Below are 15,639 nucleotides of genomic sequence, written 5' to 3'. Positions count from 1 at the left end.
ACAAATCTATTTTTGTCGTATTTTCCACTTTAGAAAATATCCGACACCTCTTTCAATGATTTTCACTTAGAGTTTTTCACCGTAATCTCTGTTTACATTTTAAAAGATAAATCATAAGCACAAAATCGTATAAAATAAAATGCCTCAGTTCAGATCCTCAGTGCTCAGGTTTAATAAGCAGACAAAACGTGTACATACAATCTCTCGTTAAATCAATAAAACCAATATTTACATCTAATGGCACATATATCTAAACCTAATTAAACACCCAAAATGAACATAAACTACATTGATGGCGCTCTAATTAATTTTTATAAAAATATGACTCAATGAATTTCTTTGATATGACTTATGAGCGATTCGCACTTCATTGTTTCTCTCGCTAGATCTTTCTCTTCCAGTCTCTGGTTGTTGGCAGGGAAGAGCTAAATAATAATAATAATTATATATATACACATGATTTAATTTCATTTTTTTTAGTGACAATAAATTATTCGTTACCGAACAAACCCAATTTGAGTCCCGCCGGTCCAATTATTGAGAAAGCTCTTCGAACATGATTTTTTTCTGTTCATATTAGGTTTCAACACTCATCACCCCCACCCATTACGTCATTGGTAGACAGTATTTAATTTCTTTTACTCCTTTTGAATATTTTCCAAATTGAGATGACATAAGTCATGTCAATGAGCTGGAAAAGTCTAATTTGCTTTAATTTTGATAATTTCTTTCTCTGTCAATATCTGTAATCACTTATAAATCCTAAAGTCTAATACGCCCAGCATGTCTAAAAGCAAAAAACCAAAAAAAAAAGGCCAAAAAGCAAAAAACACAAAAAAAAAAAACAAAAAAACAAAAAATTGTTTCCAGAATATCATGAAGTCATAATGTTGTGATAAAAGATGAAGAAAAATCGCTTTACGGGGAGTGTGAAACTTGGGATTTTTTTTTTTTTCCGTCGCTTATATTGTTCCGTTTTTCCTTTCTAAAGCAATCTAGTTTGAAAAGTAAAGATCTAAACGTCTAAAGATGAAGAAATAACCGTTTGAAATGGACAAGGATGAATAAGATGTAGCCCATTCTTGGAGCAAAATTACCCCACCACCTTATCTCAAAAGAAGGTGCTCTTCATTGCGGAAAATGATAGTCTAAAATTCAGTGTTCTTTTATGCTGCTGATCATTTTTCAAGAGTTAACTTATGCTATACTCTGATCCTATTTATAAAATACAAGGTTTTTCTTGGTTCTACTTATAAGTCACACCTCACTAAATTTTTAGCTTGAATATATTATTTTATTTTTTGTTTATTATAGGATAGATAGTTATTTCTTTAAATGTGTGTATATTAAATAAAGATAAATTTAGAAAGCTATTTTATTTTAAGGGAGAGTTATTAAGATTTTTTTTAGTCTATATGAAACATCCTGAAAACATCCTATAAATAGAACCAGAGGAGTATGTTATATCCGTATGCTTAAATCTATAAATTTTGTCACATTTAGTGTATTGGGTAATGGGTATCATACCTATTATTTCCACTTAAATACACTTCATCTCTCTGCAATATATATATATATATATATATATATAGAGACACGCACGCTCACACACACATATATGTAGCTTTGATAAAAACAGAACAAAACAAGAAGGTAAACAGGTAAACTATTGACTAGCATTACAAATACAAAACAAAAAATTGCAAGAAAAAAAAAATTGAACATGTCCAGTAGTGATGGTTATAAATCTTGGAGAGATAAAAACAAACTAGGTAAAGATAATCCTCAGATCGATCTTGATAAATAAAAATGGAATCAAAAGGTGGGTTGTTATGGTTCTTAACTCGATAAGTTGTGGGTCTCCCCACTAAGCATATAATCATACGTGTGCGTTTGTGTGTATATGTCCACTGTTAAGCAACTTGGCAATTCAATAATGACGACTACTTTTCCTGCAACACAGCTCCTGCAACACAGCTCTTATCTTTTGGAAGAGTTCCACTACTTCATTGAAAATAAGGAAAGGAGGGAGAGAAGAAGTTAAACATAACTTTTTATTTTTCCTCTTGATGATTAAAGCATGCATAACTTCAAGAGAAGAAGTGACTCAATTAATACTTATCTCTTTTCATTCATTATGTTAAATTAAAAAATGAAAAAGTACATATTTGTATTTCCTTTCATACTGTGAGCAAAATATAATTTATTCCATCCCTTTCCTTTCATTGTTTCTTTTCCATTTTCATTCACATCTTTCATTCTGGGCATCAAACAAACCCTCAGATAAAATTATATTCATGTTATTTACAATTCATGATAACTCAATTTAGTGTGATTAATGCAAATGATTTCAAGTATGATAGGAAATGTGAATGTTACTTGAGTAAATATTTTAGCACATTATAAGAGAGGGTTTGGATTAATTTCGATGGATTTTACCGATTAATTAAGTTGAATATTAAATTAATAGCAAAAATAAGAACTGAGTTTTAAATGAGTTGAAAATTGAAGGACCAAATGATTAACTTTTCATATATTTTATTTAAGAGTTAATGTCAAAACACAACTCATCCAGTGAAATATACATAATAGATATGTATATTAAAATAAGAAGCTGAACATTCATCGTGCTATATTACTGTACTGCTTCTCCAGTTGAGTGTAATATTTCAAAAACTTTATATTCCCTGTTAAAAAAAAAAAAAAAAGCATGCGATGTATTAGTCCATGTAAGTGATTTTACTTTTTAACTTTTGATTGAAGTAATAAAAGACATAAATCTGGCATAAAATGATCATAGCTACTCATTATATTACGTTACAAGAGTTGAAACGATAATGCTGAAACCAAACATTCACTTCAGTTTTATACAAGTTCCAAACCGATCATACATGTGATACAAAAATCATCACAAGCTTAGAAAATTTACGTTAAAACGTCAAGAACAACACTTTATGCAAGCAGACACACTTCCAAATCATGTTCAATCCCTCATTAGTTGTACAATTGTGATGGTGTGAAATTGATCCTCTGAATAGGATTTTGGTGTCCTTGCAAGCTCCCTAGCCACTTGTTCCATGGTTGGACGAGATTCAGGAGTCTCTTTCAAGCAAGAAAGAGCTATTTTTGCAGCTAAGATCACATCATCTAGGATTGGTTTTGTGAGTGGAGAAAGTCGGGGGTCCAACATATTACTTAACAACAAATCATTATTGGTTGAATTTTCTGCCAAAGATGAAATAAGCTCCGCAGGATGTGTACCCATAATGATTTCTAAAGTCAACACTCCAAAGCTATAAACATCACATTTCTCGTTTGCTTTCATAATGAAAGCAACCTCTGCAATAAGATTTAATGTTATACATAACCATAATATAGCAAAGATTAATACTTTGGAAAGAAGAGGCAAAAAGGTAGTCTTACCTGGTGCAGCGTACCCAAATGTGCCAGCAAATGTGGTCATATTGTTTGAGCTAGGATTCAAAAACTTTGCTGTTCCAAAGTCAATGATGCAAGCTTCTTCATAGTCAGAACTTAGAAGAATATTCTTGCTTGATATGTCACGATGAACAATAGGAATTGAACAACCGTGATGCATATGGAATCATGCATTGGCCACACCTCTAATAACATTCACTACCAGAAAAAAGGCTTTTAACGGAGGTTAAAAGTGGCTTTTAACGGCGGTTTTGAAGGCGAAGTTGTTAAAGGCGACGTTGAAAGGTAAGGAAAACACCACGAACAATCCTCTCCACTATCACCCTTGCTTGATTGCTCGGAATTTTGTTGCCGTGAATCGTTGTGCCCATGAATGCTCGACCACTAGCAACATGAACAGGTGAATTTTCATAATCCACATAGAGAGAACACGGCATCCCATTGTCTTCGACAGGGTCAGGGCTAGGGTCAGGGTCAGACACTGTCAGTGGCTGTGTCTGATTATTACTGCCTTTTCCGCTTTTTATCACAGGTGAACCCTGAAACATAATATGAAATTAGTTAAGAAACATTAAATAAGTTTAAATGGATTAAATGAATCTTTAGAAGATTTAAAAAGATGTGTGATTATTACCTGGGAAGGTTCAGATACTCGGGGCATTTGGAATCCGCTCATACCCATCATCATCAAAGTCTGTTGAAACTTGGCATCGAATTCATCACGTATCTTTTGCATCTCTGCCATGTGTTGTTGACTTAGTTCAGCTCGAACTCTCTCTGTTTCTTCTTGTAGTCGTTGGTCGAGCTCCTCTTTAGATACCATGTTAGCGGAGGATAATCTGGTGCTTCTTCGTGAAACAGAGCCAAAAAATTCTTTAATACCAATCCCTTTAGGGGCCCCTCGGACTCTTCCGGGATGGTTAGCCTTTCCAATAGCAGTGGCCAAGATATCCATCCGTCCTTGAGGGATGAATGTACCTTGAGATAATTGCTCCTCAAGTGTATCTTATATCATTACAACAATAAATTCAATTTAAGATAATTGAAAAAAACAATTAATGAAGCATAATTCTTAAATATTACTTACAATCCTCTCAGCAACAGCAGCAGACTGTGGAGTAATGTATTAACCCTTTTTAATCCTCGCCGCCTTCCATTTTTCTTGGCGAGAAGGACGCTCAATAGATGGCATGTAGCCAGTAGGATCTGAAGCAGCAGCCATCTGTGCATTCTTCAGTCGGTCCTCCATCATACTTCTTTCCAACCCACTATACCCTGCACGAGACATGGTATATGGGTATACATTCTGCTTAGATATTTGTTTGTTCTTCTGACTCAATGCCTATGACAATGAAACCAAATCGACAAAATTAGTTTAGTTAAATAAAATATGACCTGATTAAAAAATAAGTTTGAAGAAACCAAACCTGAAATGCAGGGTCTTCACATTGCTTCACAAAATTCTCCCATGCCTCTTCACTAATAAATACATATCGTTCCTTAGGATGCTCACCCTTTCTTTTTCCATTAATATAATGTGTTGTAAGCATAGACTTAAAATCCCTCCACCGTTCAGCAATTTGCTTCAACAGACGGTCTCTCATTTGTTTAGTGGTAGGAATATCAAATGTCAGCTGCATGCAATACAATAATAGCATAGAGTTATAAAGTAAATAAATAACTATAATTGAAACAAGTAGAGAAAACAATGCACAATATACCAATATATCCTCCCAAAGGTTTTTCTTCAAATCTTTGTCCACCTTCTTCCAGTTAGGAATATCAATGCTAATTTTACTGCGTGCGAGATAACCCACATAACTAGTAAATTGAGCCCCATCCTTTCCTATAGGCTTCAGATCATCATCAAACTCCACTGTAATCCTCATAGGCTGTGTGCTCTCATCACGTAAAGCTAAATGCCTCATATGGGTTGGCCCTCTACCCTTTCTCTGGCTAGTAAAAGAAGAGTTGTCATCACCAGAACCCTGTTGACCGGATCCGTCCATTTCCTGTTTAAAGAACAAGGAATTAATAAATGTAAGAATAAAAAATATCAAGTTAATATAAAATATTATATTATTAAGTATATTTAGCAAAAAAAATATCAAAAAATTCATTTGAGGCTTACAACGATTATCCTCCCAAATTCCTTCACAATGATCATCTCTAACAGCATAGTCATCATCTACCAAATCTAATTCAACTGCTTTAGGTCGAGTAGCTGTGAAAGGCAGGGTTTCATCAAGATTAAGCTCTAAGTCACCATCATCTCCACCAACTCCTTGCCTTTTACCTTGAAGCACGATAGACAATTTCTTTTTTGCTAGATCGGAAACGAAGAACACTTGTTTTGCTTGACTTGCCAAAATAAATAGCTCGTCTCCGTATCCAAACCTCTCAAGATCGACCGAAACAAATCCAAATTCTTCATCCACTTGCACAGCATTACTATTAACCCACTTACATTTGAAGACGGGAACTTTAAACTTGGTATAACTAACCTCCCATATCTCTTCTATTATTCCATAATAGGACATTGCCGCCAACATTGGGTTTCTGTCTTTAGAACTAGCAAAATGCATGGCTTCCGCTACTACCATCACCCTACTATTTTGCATAGTACTCTTATCGTCTTGGGTTTTTGTGTAAAAAGAATAACCATTTATATCATATCCACCCCAAGACAAAACCTCAAAAGAAGGCCCTGCAGCTAGCCTTTGTATTGTCTCAGAAGGATTGCCATCTTTTAACACTTCTCGCTTGAACCACTCTGCAAATGACTTATTATGTTCATTAGCTAGTTGCATGTCACTCTTTCTTGGATTCAAGTTCCTCAGCATATTCTTGTGAGCATTTAAGTACGGCAAAACTTCATCCGTGTTGTTTAAAATGTATAGATGTGCCTGCATTACAACTTCTCTTGACATAGACCTCACTATGACACCCCGTGTTCCCTTGCTTCTTCTCCCTTGATCATGTCAAGATTGAGGAAGACCAACTGCCTTTACCCTGTCAAGATATGCGTTACAAAACTCAGCTGCCTCCTCAGCTACATATCTCTCAACAATTGATGCCTTAGGCCGATAAGGATTCTTAGAGTACCCTTTTAGGATTTTCATGTATCTCTCAAAAGGATACATCCATCTTAAACACACAGGGCCACAAAGTCTTATCTCTCGCACAAGATGAGCTATCAAGTGGACCATAATATCAAAAAATGATGGAGGAAAATGCATTTCCAATTGAGAGAGGATCACATAACCTTCATTTTCTAATTCATCCAACTTAGCAGGATCAATGACTTTGCTGCAAATGGCACTAAAAAACATACAAAGTCTTGTAATAGTATTTCTCACATCGGTTTTCATAATGCCTCGAATAGCAAGTGGAAGTAATTGTTACATCAACACATGACAATCATGAGACTTCATTCCCGTTATCTTCAAATCTTGCATTGAAACAAGTTTGCTTAAATTAGAAGAATAACCTTGTGGCACCTTAATAGTATTGACAAAACCACAGAAACTTCTTTTCTCTTCTTTTGATAATGTGTGCGCAGCTGGATGTAAATAAGCCCTCTTACCATCTCTTTCTTGTGGGTGAAGGACATTTCTTATTCCAATTTCGACTAAGTCTCGTCTTGTATTGATTCCATCTTTAGTCTTTCCACTTATATGCAAAAGTGTACCAACAAGACTCTCACATACATTCTTCTCCACATGCATCACGTCTAGACTATGCCTCACATCAAGACTTCGCCAATATGGAAGATCAAAAAAGACAGATCTTTTTTTCCATATATTTCTCTCACTGGCAGTCTTCTTCTTCTTCTTCTTACCGAAGACCACATTAATTCCCTCCACCCGCTGATAAACTTCTTCTCCAGTTAATGGTCTTGGAGCCATTTCATATCCTTGTGAGCCATTAAATGCCTTTTTCAATCTACGGTAAGGGTGATACCGACTAAGAAACCTTCTGTGACCAAGATATACTGTCTTCCTGCCATGTTTAAGTTGCATATAGTGGGTGCCTTCTTCACATATCGGGCATGCTTTATGCCTCTTAACACTGTATCCAGACAAATTTCCATATGCTGGAAAGTCATTTATCATGGTGAAGATCATGGCACGTAAATTGAAGGTCTCTTGTTTATATGCATCAAACACATCAACACCTTCCTCCCATAATTTCTTCAGATCCTCAATCAAAGGTGCCAAATACACATCAATATCGTTTCCCGGTTGTTTTGGCCCCGAGATCATCAAAGATAGCATGATATACTTTCTTTTCATACATAACCAAGGAGGCAAGTTGTAAATTACGAGGAGCACTGGCCAAGCACTGTGTGTGCTACTAAGATTACCATATGGGTTAATTCCATCCGTACAAAGTCCTAGCCGAAGGTTTCTTGGCTCGCCACCAAATTGAGGAAATTTTTGATCTATTGTTTTCCACTGAAGAGAATCTGCTAGGTGACGAAGCTTTCCATCACATATTTTCTCATCAAAATGCCATCTCAAGTTCTTTGCATCTGTGGCATTAGCAAATAGACGCTTAAATCGTGGTATTATTGGAAGATACCACAGAACCTTTAAAGGAGAACCTTTGGTCATCTCATTATAATCACCATCATCTTTCTTCATTTTGTATCTTGAAGTCCCACATTTAGGGCACTTATTCAACTCTTCATAATCATTTCTGAATAATATGCAGTCATTAGGACACGCATGTATCTTCTCATATTCCAAACCCATCGGACACAAAATCTTTTTTGCCTCATACATTCATTTCGGAAGTGAATTCCCTTTGGGAAGAATATCACTCAGCAATTCAAGCAATTCCGTAAAACTAGCATCGGTCCAACCATTTCTTGCCTTCAAATTCATCAGTTTCAATACGGTTGTCAATCTTGTGTAATCATCTTTGCACCCCGGGTATAAAGGTGTCTCTGTATCACTACACAAAGTTTCAAAGGTGGAAGAAAACTGTGTAGAGGATTCAAACCTTATATCATGAAACATATCCGAAATTCGATCACCAAAGTCTTCATTCACAACCTTCTCATTTACAGACAGTGTAGTCTTTCTAATTTCTCCATGCCATATCCAATTTGTATACCTCAAATTTATCCCATCACAGATAAGATGCTCTTTTATCTCAGAAATACTCCGTCGACTATTGTTTAAACATTTGACACAAGGACAATAGTACAATCCATCTCCTTTACTAGGGGCATTTCTCTGAGCAAACTCAAGAAACTTTTCAACCCCATCCTCATATTCCTTGCTAATTCTCTTAGCTTTCATCCAACTATGATCCATTGTTCTACAGATTATTTAAACAATACTTTACTATCAATCAACATTCATAACGAAGGAAAAAAACACAAAATAACTAACAGATTATTTATCACTAAATTCTTATATTTATTACAAAAAAATTATCAAAAATTCGAAATAAATATCAAAAAATTATAAAAAAATTTAAAAACTTCACAACTAATCAACTCTAAACATTTAAACATATTTCTAATACAGTATATAAAAAGGAATTAAGGTTTTCTCACATCTAATGCCTACCAATTAACACCAATCAATGGTTCAACCACATAAAAAATGCAAAATGAACAATACAAGCCAACCACAATGTAAAACTAACAACCCCATTTCATATATAACAGATTTTCATGGCTAAAACATTCAACAAACCAAGAAAAATTGAAAAGAATGAAAGAAGAGGATACTCACAGAGCAGAGAAGCTTCAAACACGAAGTGAGGCAGTGACGGACAGCGGCGGACAGCGGCAACGCACCGGTTTTCGGTTAGATAGTGGGGGGTAGGACCGGTTTTCGGTGGTGGACCACGGCTGAGCAAGAACGGACAGAAATGGCAGGCGGTCGGCCACGGCTGAGCAAGAATGGACGGAAATGGCAGGTGGTCGACCACGGCGGACTACGGCGCACGGCGGCAAGGCTCCCAGAGCTCAATGGAGGAGTTTAAACGGTGGGATAGTGGCGGGAATGGCCGGTAATGGCAGTTTCACGGTGGTGGGGCAGAGGGGGACCACGGCGCACTGAAGAAATGAGAAAGAAAGCAAAAGAAAGTGAAGAGAGTCGAGCGGCCACGGGGGTTTGAACACACTTTCCACGGCGGTTTTTAGGAAAACCGCCGTGGAAAGTCATTCCCTCTTCAGCTTATTTACAAAAATGCCATTGCATTTTTTACCACTTCGTTTTTCTGCTGAACCACTGTTAGTTTGCAATATTAAAAGTCTTTTTTCTAGTAGTGATTCATCCTCTTATTCCACTGAAACTTAGTGGCTTGTTTCAGATTCTTTAGTATGATATCCAAGCTGCCACCTTCCAAGAACTCATAAACCAAAATAGAGAATTGTGAATTGGAATAAAACCCATACAGTTTCACAATGTTACGATGCTTGATTTCTGTCAAAGCTCGAATCTCACTTGTGAAAGCTTTCTTGTTTGAAATTTCCCCACTTGGCATTGAATGAAGCTTCTTTACAGCAACAACGTCACCTGTAGGCAACTCAACCCTATAAACACTTCCTTGGCCCCCTCTCCCGACCAGATATTTTTCATCAAATCCGTTTGTGGCTTCAATAATATTTTCATACATTATTTCTCTATCAAGACTCCATACAAAATAAACATCTTTTGGTGAACCTTCTCTGTCTTTGCTTTCGGCTTTTCTTGCTATTCGAGCAAAAATGAAAGATGCTCTAACAATTAATAATAGGAGTATGGCCAATGGAAGGAATATTGTCAGGAACTTTTTAATCTTATCGCCACATCCATTTGTTTGAAAATTATCACAGGGACTTAAACCACTGACATTACCACACAAGGCTTTATTATTTCTCAATGCATCAATGTTGTGAAAGGATGGGTTATTTGGAATGAGGCCTTCTAATTGATTGTATGATATGTCAACTGTAGACAAAGCTGACATTGATCCACTGAAAGTGGAAGGAATGGTGCCATTGAGATTATTATGTGAGAGGTTCAATACTTGCAATGCAGGTAACATTCCAAGTCTTGCTGGTATTTTTCCAGCTAACAAATTGTCACTGAGATCAAGTTGTTCAAGATGTTAGAGTTGACCAAACTCAAGGGGAATGCTTTTATCAAATTTGTTTTTGCTCAAGTTCAAGAACTTTAAGCGTTTTAATTCCCCAAGCTCTTTTGTGATTGTGCCATTGAAATTATTTGCTGCCAGCTCCAAAGTTTCAAGCCGATTAAGTGGTCTTATATTTGAGGGGATGCTACCAGAGAAGTTATTGTGGGTCAAAGATAGTTTTGTCAACATGGTCAACTTCCCAAGTTGTTTTGGAATTTGTCTAGACAAAAGATTTGAAGACAGATTAAGTAAACCAAGCTTAGTTACCTCTCCTAGTTTTGGTGGTATATTGCCAGAAAGCTTGTTACTGTGAATAACCAATTGCGTGAGATTTAGACACTCTCCCCACCTAAATGAAAGGTGGCCGTACAATTGATTTCCACTTAGATCAATATAGTCCAAACGAGGATATACTCCAAAAGCATCTGTGATATTATCAATTAATTGGTTATTCTGAAGCATGAGTCTTTCTAGACTTGGACAATTCTTCAAACTAGTTGGAATAGGACCAGTGAATTGGTTACCTCTGGCAACAAACCTATATAATCTCTTATCTTGACAAATCTGTTGTGGCAAATGGCCATGGAAATGATTACCACCCAGTTGTAAATTATACCAACTTAAGTTATTCATTTCTTGTGGAAGTTGACCACCAAGATTATTCATCATCAATCCCAGAGTGTCGAGCTCTGTCATGTTTCCTATGGTGGAAGGAATATGTCTTGAAAGACTGTTATTTTGTAGAAAGAGTTGCTTTAAATTGATCATGTTACCAATGGATGGAGGAATTACACCAGAAAGTCTGTAATCAGCTAAGACTAAGTCTCCAAGATTTGTTAGGTTTCCAATAAAGGGAGAGATTGGCCCAAAAAATCCATTGCTATATAATTGAATACTAATGAGAGAATAGAGACTCCATAATTCAGTAGGAATAGGACCCCAGAGATTGTTCCCGTAAAGAAAAAGTGTTTGTAACTTGGTCAAATTTCCAATTGATGATGGGATTCTCCCTAATAGAGAGTTGTTTTGCAAACGAAGGTCTACAAGATTGCTTAGCATTCCAATCTCTTCAGGAATGGGACCAGAAAAGGAACTTCTTCCAAGATATAGGAGGCTCAAATTTCTCAAATTCCCAATTTCTTGGGGAATTGGTGCTGTGATACTACATGCACTAAGATCAAGACGATTTAGAGTGGTTAGGTTCCAGATTTCAAGAGGAATGGGACCCCTAATTAATGGATTATCTGACACACTCGACATCAAAATTCTGGACAAATTACCAATTTTGGGGGGAATGGATCCATAAAATTGGTTGTAACTTATGTTGAAATAGAGGAGATTAGGAAAGGCAGTGAAGTTGAGACCGAAAAGTGTACCTTGAAGGCTATGATTTGAGAGACTTATGTTGATCACAGACATGGATTCATCACAAGAAACTCCCCTCCACAAATCTCTGCAAGGATTGGTATCATTCTTCCAAGACGACAAGGTGTCTTTGCTTTTAAAGCCATCTCTCCACTTCAACAGAGCTTCTGCTTCGCTATCTCCAGCAGCAGCAGATGCAAATAAAGCTACACAGAAGAATAATGCTGGCATCTTAGCGGAATCTCTTTCAAACATGTTGTTGGTTGAAGTTTTGAATCAGCTAGGAATATGTTCAAAGACGGAATATTAGCTCGGCGGTTGAGTTGGTGGCTGTAAATGGAGACTATCTGAGGCTTGGTATGTTCTGGTTGATGATACAGGCCTTCTTATAGCATGGGTTGGCCTTGCAGGCAATAATTTGTCAGTATACAATAATAATATTTTGCGATAGACATGCACAAACCTAACCAATATTGCTTCAAGGGATATAAAGTATGATGCTTGGACCTGTTAAATTTTTTGTTTTTAAAATTGACGGTGTTTCACTTCTTTTTCTTTTCTTTTCTTTTTTGTTTTTTTTTGTTGCTTAACTTTCAACAGCAACAGGAACTCATCATTATTGTTTTCCCAACACTTCATGAACTTAAACAACTTGATGATTAAGAAGATCTGTTAGGGTTTTATCTTTATATATCTATTAATCAAATTTAAAATATACTATAACTATTGAGAATGACAATAATTAATTAATAGTCTCTCATATTTTAATTATAAGGCAAAGTTATAAAGCTCTACTTGATCTAAAATCACTACAAAAAAACAGACTTTAGGCAACGACTTTCAGCGGCGACTAAAAAAGTCGCCGCTGAAACTAAGACTTTCAGCGGCGACAAAAATGTCGCCGCTGAAAGTTCGCCATTGAAACCAAGACTTTCAGCAGCGACAAAAGTGTCGCCGCCGAAAATGGACCTTCAGCGGTGACTTTTTTTGTTGCCGCCGAAAGTGGACTTTCAGCGGCCACTTTTTAGTCGCCGCTAAAAGTTCGCCATTGAAACCAAGACTTTCAGCGGCGACAAAAGTGTCGCCTCTGAAAGTGGACCTTCAGTGGTGACTTTTTTTGTTGCCGCTGAAAGTTCGCCATTGAAACCAAGACTTTCAACGATGACTTTTTTTGTCGCCGCCGAAAGTGGACCTTCAGCGGCGACTTTTTTTGTCGCCACTGAAAGTTCACCATTAAAACCAAGACTTTCAGCGGCGACTTTTTTTGTCGCCGCCGAAAGTTCACCATTGAAACCAAGACTTTCAGCGGCGACTTTTTTTGTCACCGCTGAAAGTATAATATAATAATATATATTTTATTTTACAATATTAATAAACAAATTCAATCTGGCTCAGCGGCAAGAAGGTTGGACACGAAAGGAGGCGGCCACGAGTTTGAACCTGGAAGAAGACACATTTAAGGTGAAAATATTTGGACGATGACGTGGCGAGGAGGAGTGATGTGGCAATGACGTGGAGGTGGCTAGTAATGATGTGGCGGTCGGCAGTGATGATGTGGCCACCGATGGCGATGACGTGGAGGTCGACGGTGATGACGTGGCGGCCGGAGACAATAACGTGGCATTGGTAAAGCCAATTCTTCTTAGGCATTACTTTCAGCGGCGACAAAAAAGTCGCCGCAGAAAACACTTTCGGCGGCGACATTTGTCGCCGCTAAAAAGTCTTTCAGTGGCGACAAGAGTGTCGCCGCCGAAAGTGTTTTTTGCGGCGACTTGTTTGTCACCGCTGAAAGACTTTTTGGCAGCGACAAATGTTGCCGCTAAAAGTGTTTTCAACGGCGACACTAGTCGCTGCCGAAACTTCTAAAAGTCGCTGCGGAAAGTATCTTTTAGCGGCGACCTTTTTAATCGCCACTGAAAGTTTTCAGCCACGGTTGCTATGGCAATGACTTTTCAGCGGCGACTTGTCGCCGCAAAAAACTTTCGGCGGCAACTTTTGTACTAAGTCGCCGCTGAAAGTCAATTTTTTTGTAGTGAATATAGAACATACAAAAATTTAATAGTGTTGCCCTATTTTATTGCACTGCAATATTTTAATTATAGTAGAACCCTTTATTGTGGATATTAATTTTAATAAAGGGTGAAGTTGAAAAGATATACTAGCTTGGGTTATTAATATAAGACCCATTTGATTAATTTGGAAAGATTAAGAAAGTTACTAAATTATTTTAAAGTATGTATGCTTATTTTTTATAAAACTAATTTGTCTTACTTATAAATTGATACATAATCTAATGATATATATAAGTATTTTAAAAATATCATATGCAACATATGCTATAATTATATCAATTTTTTTTGACAAAAAATAGTTACCTCAACTGGATCTTATATTAAAGATTAAAGTAACATATCCAAGTGGATATTAAGTTTCAAAAGAGTACTGCTTAAGCATAAGTGGTGGTCCTCATTAAAGTGCTCTGTATGATAAAGCCCACATTTGTTGCGCCTTATCTCTAACAAGCAGACACTCAACCCATTAAGTAGATTCATCATATTGGCCACTAGGATCAAATAAATATATAAAACTTAATATTTCCTTGTCTTTTACATTGGAATTATTGAAAAGCTAATTTTGAAAGACAATGAGAAACTGAGAACTCATTTCGTTAAAAATGTATAAACATATATAGTTAAATAATGAAGATGGAATTCATTGCCCACGAGGGACGAGGCCACACGTCTAATGCAAAACGGATGACTAAAAAATCAATTATCAACTTGAAATCATGATTATCTCATAAGTTACTATTATCTGTTTTTCAATGACAATTTTATAAAAATTATCCAAACAACCTAGTTTAAAATTAAGGCTAAATTGTACATTTGGTCATTTAATTTTGTACAAGGTTTCAATTTAGTTTTTTAACTTTAAAAAGTATACTTTTAGTCTTTTAACTCTAAAATTTTTTTTAAAAAAATGACATTAAAATCTTAAACGTTGATAAAATATTCTTAAATGTTAACATATTAAATTTAATTTTCAAAACATCCATAATTGGTATAAAAAATCATCACTGAAGCCTAATCATTCTAGGGTTAAAGGACCAAATGTATGTTTTTAAAAGTTAAATGACCAAATTGAAATCTTATACCAAGTTAAAAGACTAAATATACATTTTAGCCTAAAATTAATTATGCTTATAAATCAATTTTATAAGCTACATGTTTTTTCTTGTGCAATATAAATCAGATTACGAAGCATTAATCGTGTCTAAAGTAACGTTTGCTCCCTTTTTCCCCTCAATAAAAAATTGGAAAAGTAAATGGACTATGACTTATGAGTGTGGTGCCACTAGGTATCCCGGTCAAAAGCATGCACATAGGCAAATTTCTATTGGCAGCCAAAATTTTTTGTGGGGAATACGACAGGTTGTTACAATTTAGGGGGGATGACACTAGAAAGGCACCTGAATATACATAGGATAAGGTGCATCCAATATTACGAAAAAAAAAGTTTTAGGTGCATATATTCAGTATTGTATAGTATTTTATGACACATTCAACATCTTGAAATATTTTTTCAAGTGCGTTCAAAATCTTAAGTTATATTTTGATACTTGTAGCATCTAAAGTATATGTTTAAGTGCATCTAACATATTAAAGTTTTTTTTTGTCTGTGTGCATCCAGTTTCCT

At 36.0% G+C, this 15,639-nt stretch overlaps 1 pseudogene; it reads right to left on the bottom strand.

Annotated features, from left to right (window-relative positions):
* Nucleotides 1-9,720: 9,720 nt before the first annotated feature.
* LOC114746903 (MDIS1-interacting receptor like kinase 2-like) lies at nt 9,721-12,174 on the bottom strand (annotated as a pseudogene).
* Between the last annotated feature and the right edge of the window lie 3,465 nt (nt 12,175-15,639).

The sequence above is a fragment of the Neltuma alba genome, unplaced genomic scaffold (genome assembly GCF_004799145.2).
Source record: "Neltuma alba isolate B1F8T4 unplaced genomic scaffold, ASM479914v2 tig00005136_pilon, whole genome shotgun sequence".
Taxonomy (NCBI): Eukaryota; Viridiplantae; Streptophyta; class Magnoliopsida; order Fabales; family Fabaceae; genus Neltuma; species Neltuma alba.
This window is presented reverse-complemented; position numbering and strand designations above follow the sequence as displayed.